The sequence below is a fragment of the Dermacentor albipictus genome, unplaced genomic scaffold (genome assembly GCF_038994185.2).
Source record: "Dermacentor albipictus isolate Rhodes 1998 colony unplaced genomic scaffold, USDA_Dalb.pri_finalv2 scaffold_234, whole genome shotgun sequence".
In the NCBI taxonomy this organism is placed as follows: Eukaryota; Metazoa; Arthropoda; class Arachnida; order Ixodida; family Ixodidae; genus Dermacentor; species Dermacentor albipictus.
The window spans coordinates 37501-46810 of NW_027225788.1; the positions used below are offsets into that span (position 1 = coordinate 37501).

General features: G+C 57.2%; 2 non-coding genes across 2 annotated transcripts; one reads left to right on the forward strand and one right to left on the reverse strand.

Moving 5' to 3' along the window:
• Positions 1-728: 728 nt before the first annotated feature.
• LOC139053814 (small subunit ribosomal RNA) lies at positions 729-2543 on the reverse strand. Its single transcript, XR_011510802.1, has one exon. It is a non-coding gene; the product is annotated as a small subunit ribosomal RNA (ribosomal RNA).
• Positions 2544-7860: 5317 nt separating this feature from the next.
• Positions 7861-8052, forward strand: LOC139053810 (U2 spliceosomal RNA). Its single transcript, XR_011510799.1, has one exon. It is a non-coding gene; the product is annotated as a U2 spliceosomal RNA (small nuclear RNA).
• Positions 8053-9310: the final 1258 nt, after the last annotated feature.

Here is a 9310-nt window from a genome sequence, read left to right on the forward strand (position 1 = left end):
TTGAACCGCGAACTCGACACCTCGCGCGTCACGAGCGGGAGCCGACCGGCAGCCTCCGGCCCTTTCGGGCGCGGTGGAATTTGCCGCGGAGGACGGGAGAGTGCTTTAGGCCACGGTTCCTTCCGTACTTGGCAGCCGCACCCTCAATACCGCCGGTTCCATGACCGACCGAGCGCCGCACCGTTCCTTTAGTACTTGGGCAGCAACAAAGTCGGGTCGTTACTCCACACTCGCCGCAGGAAGCGACCGGCAGCCGCCAGCCTTTTCAGACTCGGCAGCGTTTGCCGCGGAGGACGGGAGAGCGCTCGCACCACGGTTCCGTGTGTACTAAGCGGCAGCGGCATTAGCTCTCGACCGTCAGTTCCTTGACCGACCGCACGCTTCGCCGTTCCCCTCGTACTGGGCAAGAGCAGCAGGTCGGGTCGTCTTACTCCCATTCCGCGCAAGAGTGCCGAGGCGGACTTCAGAAAGCCCACCCAACAGTGTGCGTTACGCCGTTTCTACCCGCGGGCGCGGCCAAGCCAACCGTCCAAGGTTGCAGCCGGCGTCCACTGGGCGCAACAAATTTGGCACGGGGCGCCCTTCGAAATTCGGGCAATCCCCGGCATGTTCGGGTATAGCCGTCCCCGCGTCCAAGCGGGGCCAGCGGCGGAAAGCGTCGGGCGCAGCGAGCTGCTTCACCCACACGGGGTAGAAACAATGGCGCTCGTCACCCTCGAACAATCCGGTAATGATCCTTCCGCAGGTTCACCTACGGAAACCTTGTTACGACTTTTACTTCCTCTAAATGATCAAGTTTGGTCATCTTTCCAACAGACCGGCGCAACCGAAAGGCCGCGCCGGACATCGGTCCGAAGACCTCACTAAATCATTCAATCGGTAGTAGCGACGGGCGGTGTGTACAAAGGGCAGGGACGTAATCAACGCGAGCTTATGACTCGCGCTTACTGGGAATTCCTCGTTCAAGGGGAACAATTGCAAGCCCCTATCCCAATCACGAAAGAAGTTCCACGGGTTACCCAGTCTTTTCAGACAGGGATAAAGACACGCTGCTTCCTTCAGTGTAGCGCGCGTGCGGCCCCGGACATCTAAGGGCATCACAGACCTGTTATTGCTCTGTTTCGTGCGGCTAGGAGCCGCTTGTCCCTCTAAGAAGGTTGTAAGGTGCTGGGAACCCCGCACCTATTTAATAGGCTAGAGTCTCGTTCGTTATCGGAATTAACCAGACAAATCGCTCCACCAACTAAGAACGGCCATGCACCACCATCCACCGAATCAAGAAAGAGCTCTCAATCTGTCAATCCTCCCAGTGTCCGGGCCGGGTAAGTTTTCCCGTGTTGAGTCAAATTAAGCCGCAGGCTCCACTCCTGGTGGTGCCCTTCCGTCAATTCCTTTAAGTTTCAGCTTTGCAACCATACTTCCCCCGGAACCCAAACACTTTGGTTTCCCGGAAGCTGCCCGCCGAGTCATTTGAGTAACTCAGGCGGATCGCTGGTTGGCATCGTTTATGGTCAGAACTAGGGCGGTATCTGATCGCCTTCGAACCTCTGACTTTCGTTCTTGATCAAAGAAAACATTCTTGGCAAATGCTTTCGCAGTAGTTCGTCTTGCGACGGTCCAAGAATTTCACCTCTAGCGCCGCAATACGAATGCCCCCGTCTGTCCCTCTTAATCATTACCTCGTATTCCAAAAACCAACAGAACAGAAACGAGGTCTTGTTCTATTATTCCATGCAAGTTTATTCAGGCGACTCGCCTGCGTTGAGCACTCTAATTTTTTCAAAGTAAAAGCACCGGCCTTCTCGAGGCACACAATGAAGTGCACCAAGAAAGGACCGGCATGATGTTCAGTCCGAGCCGTCGCATCGGGTAGATGCACTACTCGTCTGGAACTGAGATCCAACTACGAGCTTTTTAACCGCAGCAGCTTTAGTATACGCTATTGGAGCTGGAATTACCGCGGCTGCTGGCACCAGACTTGCCCTCCAATTGATCCTCGTTAAAGGATTTAGAGTGTACTCATTTCAATTACGGGGCCTCAAAAGAGTCCCGTATTGTTATTTTTCGTCACTACCTCCCCGTGCCGGGAGTGGGTAATTTGCGCGCCTGCTGCCTTCCTTGGATGTGGTAGCCGTTTCTCAGGCTCCCTCTCCGGAATCGAACCCTGATTCTCCGTTACCCGTAACAACCATGGTAAGCAAGTAACCTACCATCGAAAGTTGATAAGGCAGACACTTGAAAGAAACGTCGCCGGCTCGTGGCCATGCGATCAGCACAAAGTTATCCAGAGTCACCACACAATACGGGCCGAAACCCGATCGATCTTGGTCTAATAAAAGCACCCGTCGCCCAAAGGGCTTCAGGCTCACTGCATGTATTAGCTCTAGAATTGCCACAGTTATCCAAGTAGGAAGAAACGATCTAAGGAACCATAACTGATTTAATGAGCCATTCGCGGTTTCGCCTTATTTCGGCATGTACTTAGACATGCATGGCTTAATCTTTGAGACAAGCATATGATTACTGGCAGGATCAACCAGGTAATCGTTCAACTGCGCGTCCCGCCTGTCAAGCAGGCCGGACGCCGTTTTTGCGATGCCGAGGCCACCTTCAGGCGCCCCAGCACGCTTCGTTCTTGCAAAGAGTAGCACTTTGCACAGTCCGAGACGACGGCGTTCGAGCTCGCTACGGCGCCCTCCCCGAAGGGCCGGGTATCGCCACGCGGCAAGAAGCACGCAACATTCTCGATAGACTGGTTGTGTCGACTCGATCACGGCTTGCGGTTTCTCTTGAGCCCGCAGCACAGGTGGACCGACCGACACTTGCAACGTAGCCGAGACGGCAAAGCCGCCAGGCGACGGGTCACGCCCGCGCCTTCGGCGCTTTCGCATTTGACTCGTCCGAGGACGATGCGGAACACAACTCGATATCGTGGAGAAAGCGTCGTCCGACAACCAGCCCCTAACGCATCAAGCGGATGAGGCTGCAGACGTCAGCTGTGGGATCCACGGGAGCGATACCGGGGACACGCTTGACGGGCACGAAGCCCGCCGCATATCAAACACCCAGGTCGCTTTTGGGGGCGACTGCTCTCTGGGACCCCCATATAATAGCAGCGATAAGTTCCCAAATCTCCATGGGGCCGTACTCGTGCCACTTTCGACGAGCGTTTGGCGAAAATCGTGCCGCCTCGCAGCGCCGCGAGCGAGATGGAAAGCTTACGTCGGCAGCGCAATGCCGAAGTCGTGAAAGCGCAGCGCGTCGACCGAATGCGCGAACGGCAATCTCTCGCCTATGGACAGCGCGGTTTCCAGAACAATCGCCTTTCTGTGCCCCTACGGGGCCGCACGCTAGCGCGGCCCTTTCGCCGTTTCCGAGCACGAGTGCGACCGGCGCGGGCGGCGTGCTCGACACCCCGGCTGACGCCGTTTCGGACTTTGTCTCTTCGCGCGCTCGCGCCAACGCCGCGGCAAAACGACGACCTCTGCGCGGTTCTTTCCCGGTTCCCGGCGTGCTATAGTGCAGCCAGCCGGACGGTGGCGACGACTCAGTCGCGGCCGTGCGGTGGCTTGTACGCCAAAGTTGCGTGACGGGCGTCGAGCTCCCGCCGCGGCCCGGCTCAGGTGGTTTCGGACTTCTGTCTCTTCCGAGCGCTCGCGTCGTCGTGGGCACGATTCTCGAGTGCGGAGCGGTGCGCGGACACCACCACGAACACGCGCAAGCCGAAAACGGCACTACGGTACAACGTCGGCCAGGGCGGTACGGCCCCCTTATATGAGCAGCGATAAGTGACCAGATCTCCACGGGGCCGTACTCGTGCGACAAGGCGGCGTACTGCGCCGAGCCGAGCGCCAATATTTGGCCTTGGCACGGCCGATTTGAGCTCTCGCGATCGCCGCGGTACCGCCGCTCACCGATTCAAGGCACGCTAGCGCGGCCCCTTCGCCATTTTTCGAGTAAGAGTGCGAAAAGCGCGCGCGGCGTGCTCGTCGCCCCGGCTGACGTCGTCTCGGACTTAGTCGCGCTCACACCGCCCCGGCTCACGTGGTTTCGGACTTCCGTCTCTTCCGAGCGCTCGCGTCGTCGTGGGCACGATTCTCGAGTGCGGAGCGGTGCGCGGACACCACCACGAACACGCGCAAGCCGAAAATGGCACTACGGTACAACGTCGGCCAGGGCGGTACGGCCCCCTTATATGAGCAGCGATAAGTGACCAGATCTCCACGGGGCCGTACTCGTGCGACAAGGCGGCGTACTGCGCCGAGCCGAGCGCCAATATTTGGCCTTGGCACGGCCGATTTGAGCTCTCGCGATCGCCGCGGTACCGCCGCTCACCGATTCAAGGCACGCTAGCGCGGCCCCTTCGCCATTTTTCGAGTAAGAGTGCGAAAAGCGCGCGCGGCGTGCTCGTCGCCCCGGCTGACGTAGTCTCGGACTTAGTCTCGCTCACGCCGCCCTGGCTGACGTCGTCTCGGACTTAGTCGCGCTCACACCGCCCCGGCTCACGTGGTTTCGGACTTTCGTCTCTTCCGAGCGCTCGCGTCGTCGTGGGCACGATTCTCGAGTGCGGAGCGGTGCGCGGACACCACCACGAACACGCGCAAGCCGAAAACGGCACTACGGTACAACGTCGGCCAGGGCGGTACGGCCCCTTATAAGAGCAGCGATAAGTGACCAGACCTCCACGGGGCCGTACTCGTGCGACAAGGCGGCGTACTGCGCCGAGCCGAGCGCCAATATTTGGCTTTGGCACGGCCGATTTGAGCTCTCGCGATCGCCGCGGTACCGCCGCTCACCGATTCAAGGCACGCTAGCGCGGCCCCTTCGCCATTTTTCGAGTAAGAGTGGGAAAAGCGCGCGCGGCGTGCTCGACGCCCCGGCTGACGTCGTCTCGGACTTGGTCGACGCCCCGGCTGACGTAGTCTCGGACTTAGTCTCGCTCACGCCGCCCCGGCTGACGTCGTCTCGGACTTAGTCGCGCTCACACCGCCCCGGCTCACGTGGTTTCGGACTTTCGTCTCTTCCGAGCGCTCGCGTCGTCGTGGGCACGATTCTCGAGTGCGGAGCGGTGCGCGGACACCACCACGAACACGCGCAAGCCGAAAACGGCACTACGGTACAACGTCGGCCAGGGCGGTACGGCCCCTTATAAGAGCAGCGATAAGTGACCAGACCTCCACGGGGCCGTACTCGTGCGACAAGGCGGCGTACTGCGCCGAGCCGAGCGCCAATATTTGGCTTTGGCACGGCCGATTTGAGCTCTCGCGATCGCCGCGGTACCGCCGCTCACCGATTCAAGGCACGCTAGCGCGGCCCCTTCGCCATTTTTCGAGTAAGAGTGGGAAAAGCGCGCGCGGCGTGCTCGACGCCCCGGCTGACGTCGTCTCGGACTTGGTCGACGCCCCGGCTGACGTAGTCTCGGACTTAGTCTCGCTCACGCCGCCCCGGCTGACGTCGTCTCGGACTTAGTCGCGCTCACACCGCCCCGGCTCACGTGGTTTCGGACTTGCGTCTCTTCCGAGCGCTCGCGTCGTCGTGGGCACGATTCTCGAGTGCGGAGCGGTGCGCGGACACCACCACGAACACGCGCAAGCCGAAAACGGCACTACGGTACAACGTCGGCCAGGGCGGTACGGCCCCTTATAAGAGCAGCGACAAGTGACCAGACCTCCACGGGGCCGTACTCGTGCGACAAGGCGGCGTACTGCGCCGAGCCGAGCGCCAATATTTGGCCTTGGCACGGCCGATTTGAGCTCTCGCGATCGCCGCGGTACCGCCGCTCACCGATTCAAGGCACGCTAGCGCGGCCCCTTCGCCATTTTTCGAGTAAGAGTGGGAAAAGCGACCGCGGCGTGCTCGACGCCCCGGCTGACGTCGTCTCGGACTTAGTCGACGCCCCGGCTGACGTAGTCTCGGACTTGGTCTCGCTCACGCCGCCCCGGCTGACGTAGTCTCGGACTTGGTCTCGCTCACGCCGCCCCGGCTGACGTCGTCTCGGACTTAGTCGCGCTCACACCGCCCCGGCTCACGTGGCTTCGGACTTGGTCTCTTCGAGCGCTCGCAGCCAGGTCGGGGCCGACGCCGACGTCTGCGTGGGGCTTCAACGATTCCCGGCGCGACGCAATGCAACTGCGCGCAGGATGCCAGCGACTCCGCCGTGGCCGTGCGGCGGTGTACACGCAGAAGTTTCGTGAAGGGGTATCGAGCTCCCGCCGCCCCGGCGGACGTGGTTTCGGACTTTAGCGCTCGCAGCGATCTCGCGGCGATCGCTGACGTCTGCGCGGTTTCATGTGTGCTACGATGCAGCAGTCTGCCGCACGACAATTTACGGAAGCGAGTGCATTCCGCCCCGGCGGACGCGGCAGCGGACTTTGTGCCTGCGGGAGTGCTCTTGTTGCTGTAAAATTTGAACGGGTGCAGCTGCGCGAAGCAAGTGTACACATTTTCTCTCTCTCTCTCTCTCTCTCTGCCTCTGAGGCGACTGTAATTTTAATTTAAATGCAATTGGAGGCGGGAGCAACCTGATGAGAGTAGGCGGACTTCGGCACACCTTGTAGTTTAGAAATTGTTTTCAAGCTTTGAGGACATACACAATCGCGCCATCTGCTTTCCCCGTCTCTTTGGCACTTCATAGTGTGTGCAGCATGCTCTGCATTCCAAAGAAACGCGCCTGTTTCTCCCCCTCTCTCACGTTCTTCTTGTCTTTCTTGCTGCTCTTGTGAGAAGTTGCTATGCTCTTTACTCGCTGTAAAATAGAATGCTTGCGCGAGCCAACAACTTGCGTGTCTTTCTTTTTTTTTGTTGTTGTTGTTTTTTTCTCTCTTCCCAAGACGTTTCTGCCATTATTCACTAGCTCTCGTTCTTAGTATGCAACGGAGCGTTAGCTCGCGCCATCTACCTTTCTTTCTGTATGGCGAAGGCCGTAGGTTTTCCTAGTTCCGCACACAGATGGCGCGGATGCGTTTTCGCGCCAGTTTCGAACGACCTCGCTGTACACATGTTTCTCATTTAAAAGTTTCAAAGGGGCTTGCGAAAGGGCGTGGTCCTTTTTTCTTGCGCAAGGCTGAGCTTTCCAGCTGTGCTTAAGCTATGCTAGCATGTGTGCGTATGTGTGTGTGTGTGTGTGTGTGTGTGTGTGTGTGTGTGTGCGTGCGCGCGCGCGCGTGCGTGCGCGTGCATATGTGTGCGTGTGTGTGTATACACGCACACGGTAAAGATGATGGGGTAGCGCTATTTCTTTCTTTCTTTCTTTCTTTTTTAACAACACCTGTGCTCCACATGGCGATCTTCCTGCCCTCTATGTTTCCGGTTGGAAGGAGTGCGCAGCCTTTTCTATATTTATTTATTTTTTTTTTTTCATTCTCTTTCATTCGTACATGAGGCGCGCTACCTAATTCTAGCGGTCGAATCGACACGTTGCAATCCGTCCCGGCCTGTGCCGTATGAAAACTTTCAGTGGGCCTTGCGGTAAATAAAAGGAAATGAGGGAAATGCGCGTAGTGTATTACACTTGCGCACGGGCTTGAAACGAAGGCCTCAAAGAAAGCCGCCTTGAGCGGTCGCATTCAGACGGAAGTAAGCATTCCCCTTGCGCGTGTTTTCCGCTCGCCTGTTCCGTTTTCTACGAGGTTGCCTTCGTTGGTTTTGCCTTGCGAACAAGCTTGCGCTCGGGTCTCGTTTCTACGCGACGGCGTTTCGTTAACAGTGAAAGACTGAGGCGTCGCGAGTTGATTCGCGAGATAGAGAGCATAGAGTCTCTAGACGGGCTGGGTTTTATAAGATTGCCCACGCTGTTGCTGAGGTTACCAATGTCGCCAGGGCACCCACAAGGCAGTGGTACAATGGAGTGAAGTGAAAGACATCGCTTCTCGGCCTTTTGGCTAAGATCAAAGTGTAGTATCTGTTCTTATCAGCTTAATATCTGATACGGGTTCTATATGGACCCACGATATTAAACCTATTTTTGGAAGTTGGCGGAGTGCTTGAAGCCTGCTTCACCTCCGCCGCAGGTCGGCCCGGTATTGCACTACCTCCGGGATCGGCCCCCGCTCACTTAGGTGAGACTTCATTCAATCAAAATGAAGAACACAAGCTCGAAGCGAGCACTCACGTGACACGCACCATTCCCATACTATACGCAACGATGCCGGTGTTTCTGAACGATTGTCTGCTGTAATGAGCCACTTGGGGGGGGGGGGGGGGAAGGGTGATTAGCCGTGGGTTTTGCAATCAATGTAAGTCCCACTCAAAGCCAACACTGCATTTTGGAGTTCACTATCGCTTTGATCCGTAAACGACAGCAAGCTCGCCCTGCGAAAATCCGCTGCCCTAGTGGAAGAAAGGTTCCCTATGAAACAAAAATGGAGTGCCCGATTTCCGGCAACATTTTCGCTGCAGTGGGACCGAGCGCCTCGAAAACAAACTTGTCGTATGGCCAAGTGTGGCGAAATATATTCAAGGGTTCAGAGGTGCCTCAGCTTTCCAACCTGTATGTTATGAATACCTGTTGCTACCTTTTCGTCATCATCATCCTGCTGGCTACGACCACTGCAGGGCAAAGACCTCTCCCATTATTCTCCAAGCACCCCGGTCACGTGTAAGCCCGGTCACGGTCGCCGTCTAGTGCCTGCGCCCTTCCTAATCTAATCTGCCCTCCTAAATTTCCGCCACCCCGTGCTACGCTTCCCTTCTCTTGGAATTCAGTCGGTAACCCTTAATTGATGATCTTCCCCCCACATTGCATGCCCTGCGCACGCCCATTTCTTTTTCTTGGTTTAAACTAAGGTGTCATTAGCTCGCGTTTGTTCGCTCACCCCCCGAATCTGCTCTATTCTTATCCCCCGTAGCGCTACACCCATCATTCTTCTTTCCAAAGCTCGTCGCGTCGCCCTCAGTTACCCTTCGGTAATCCTTAAGGTCCTTCGTTGCGGCACTCGCGGCATCTTTCTCATTTAAATAAGGCTATTTCGTTCAGTTTTGGGGGAAAACTCAATGAGCTAGGCGCGATTGTGTCCCCGGCGCCGCTCTCAACAAGATGGCGGCGCCCAGGCTTTTTGCCTGGTGGTTCGGCTTGACGCAGAACACGCCTGCAGGGCAGTGAAGCCGCATTGAAGGGGCAACGAGCGGCGCAGTGAAGCGCATGCTCGGGCGAAAAACGCGAACATCAGCCAAAAATACAACCAAATGGCCAAATACGAATTTCCGTTATGGGAAATTGGAGTTCAGTTGGCGCGTTGCGCTCGCCTAAGGTAAAGAACATAAATGCGAGTGCCACATCAGCCAAGTCAATGCTGAGGATCGCGTATCATTT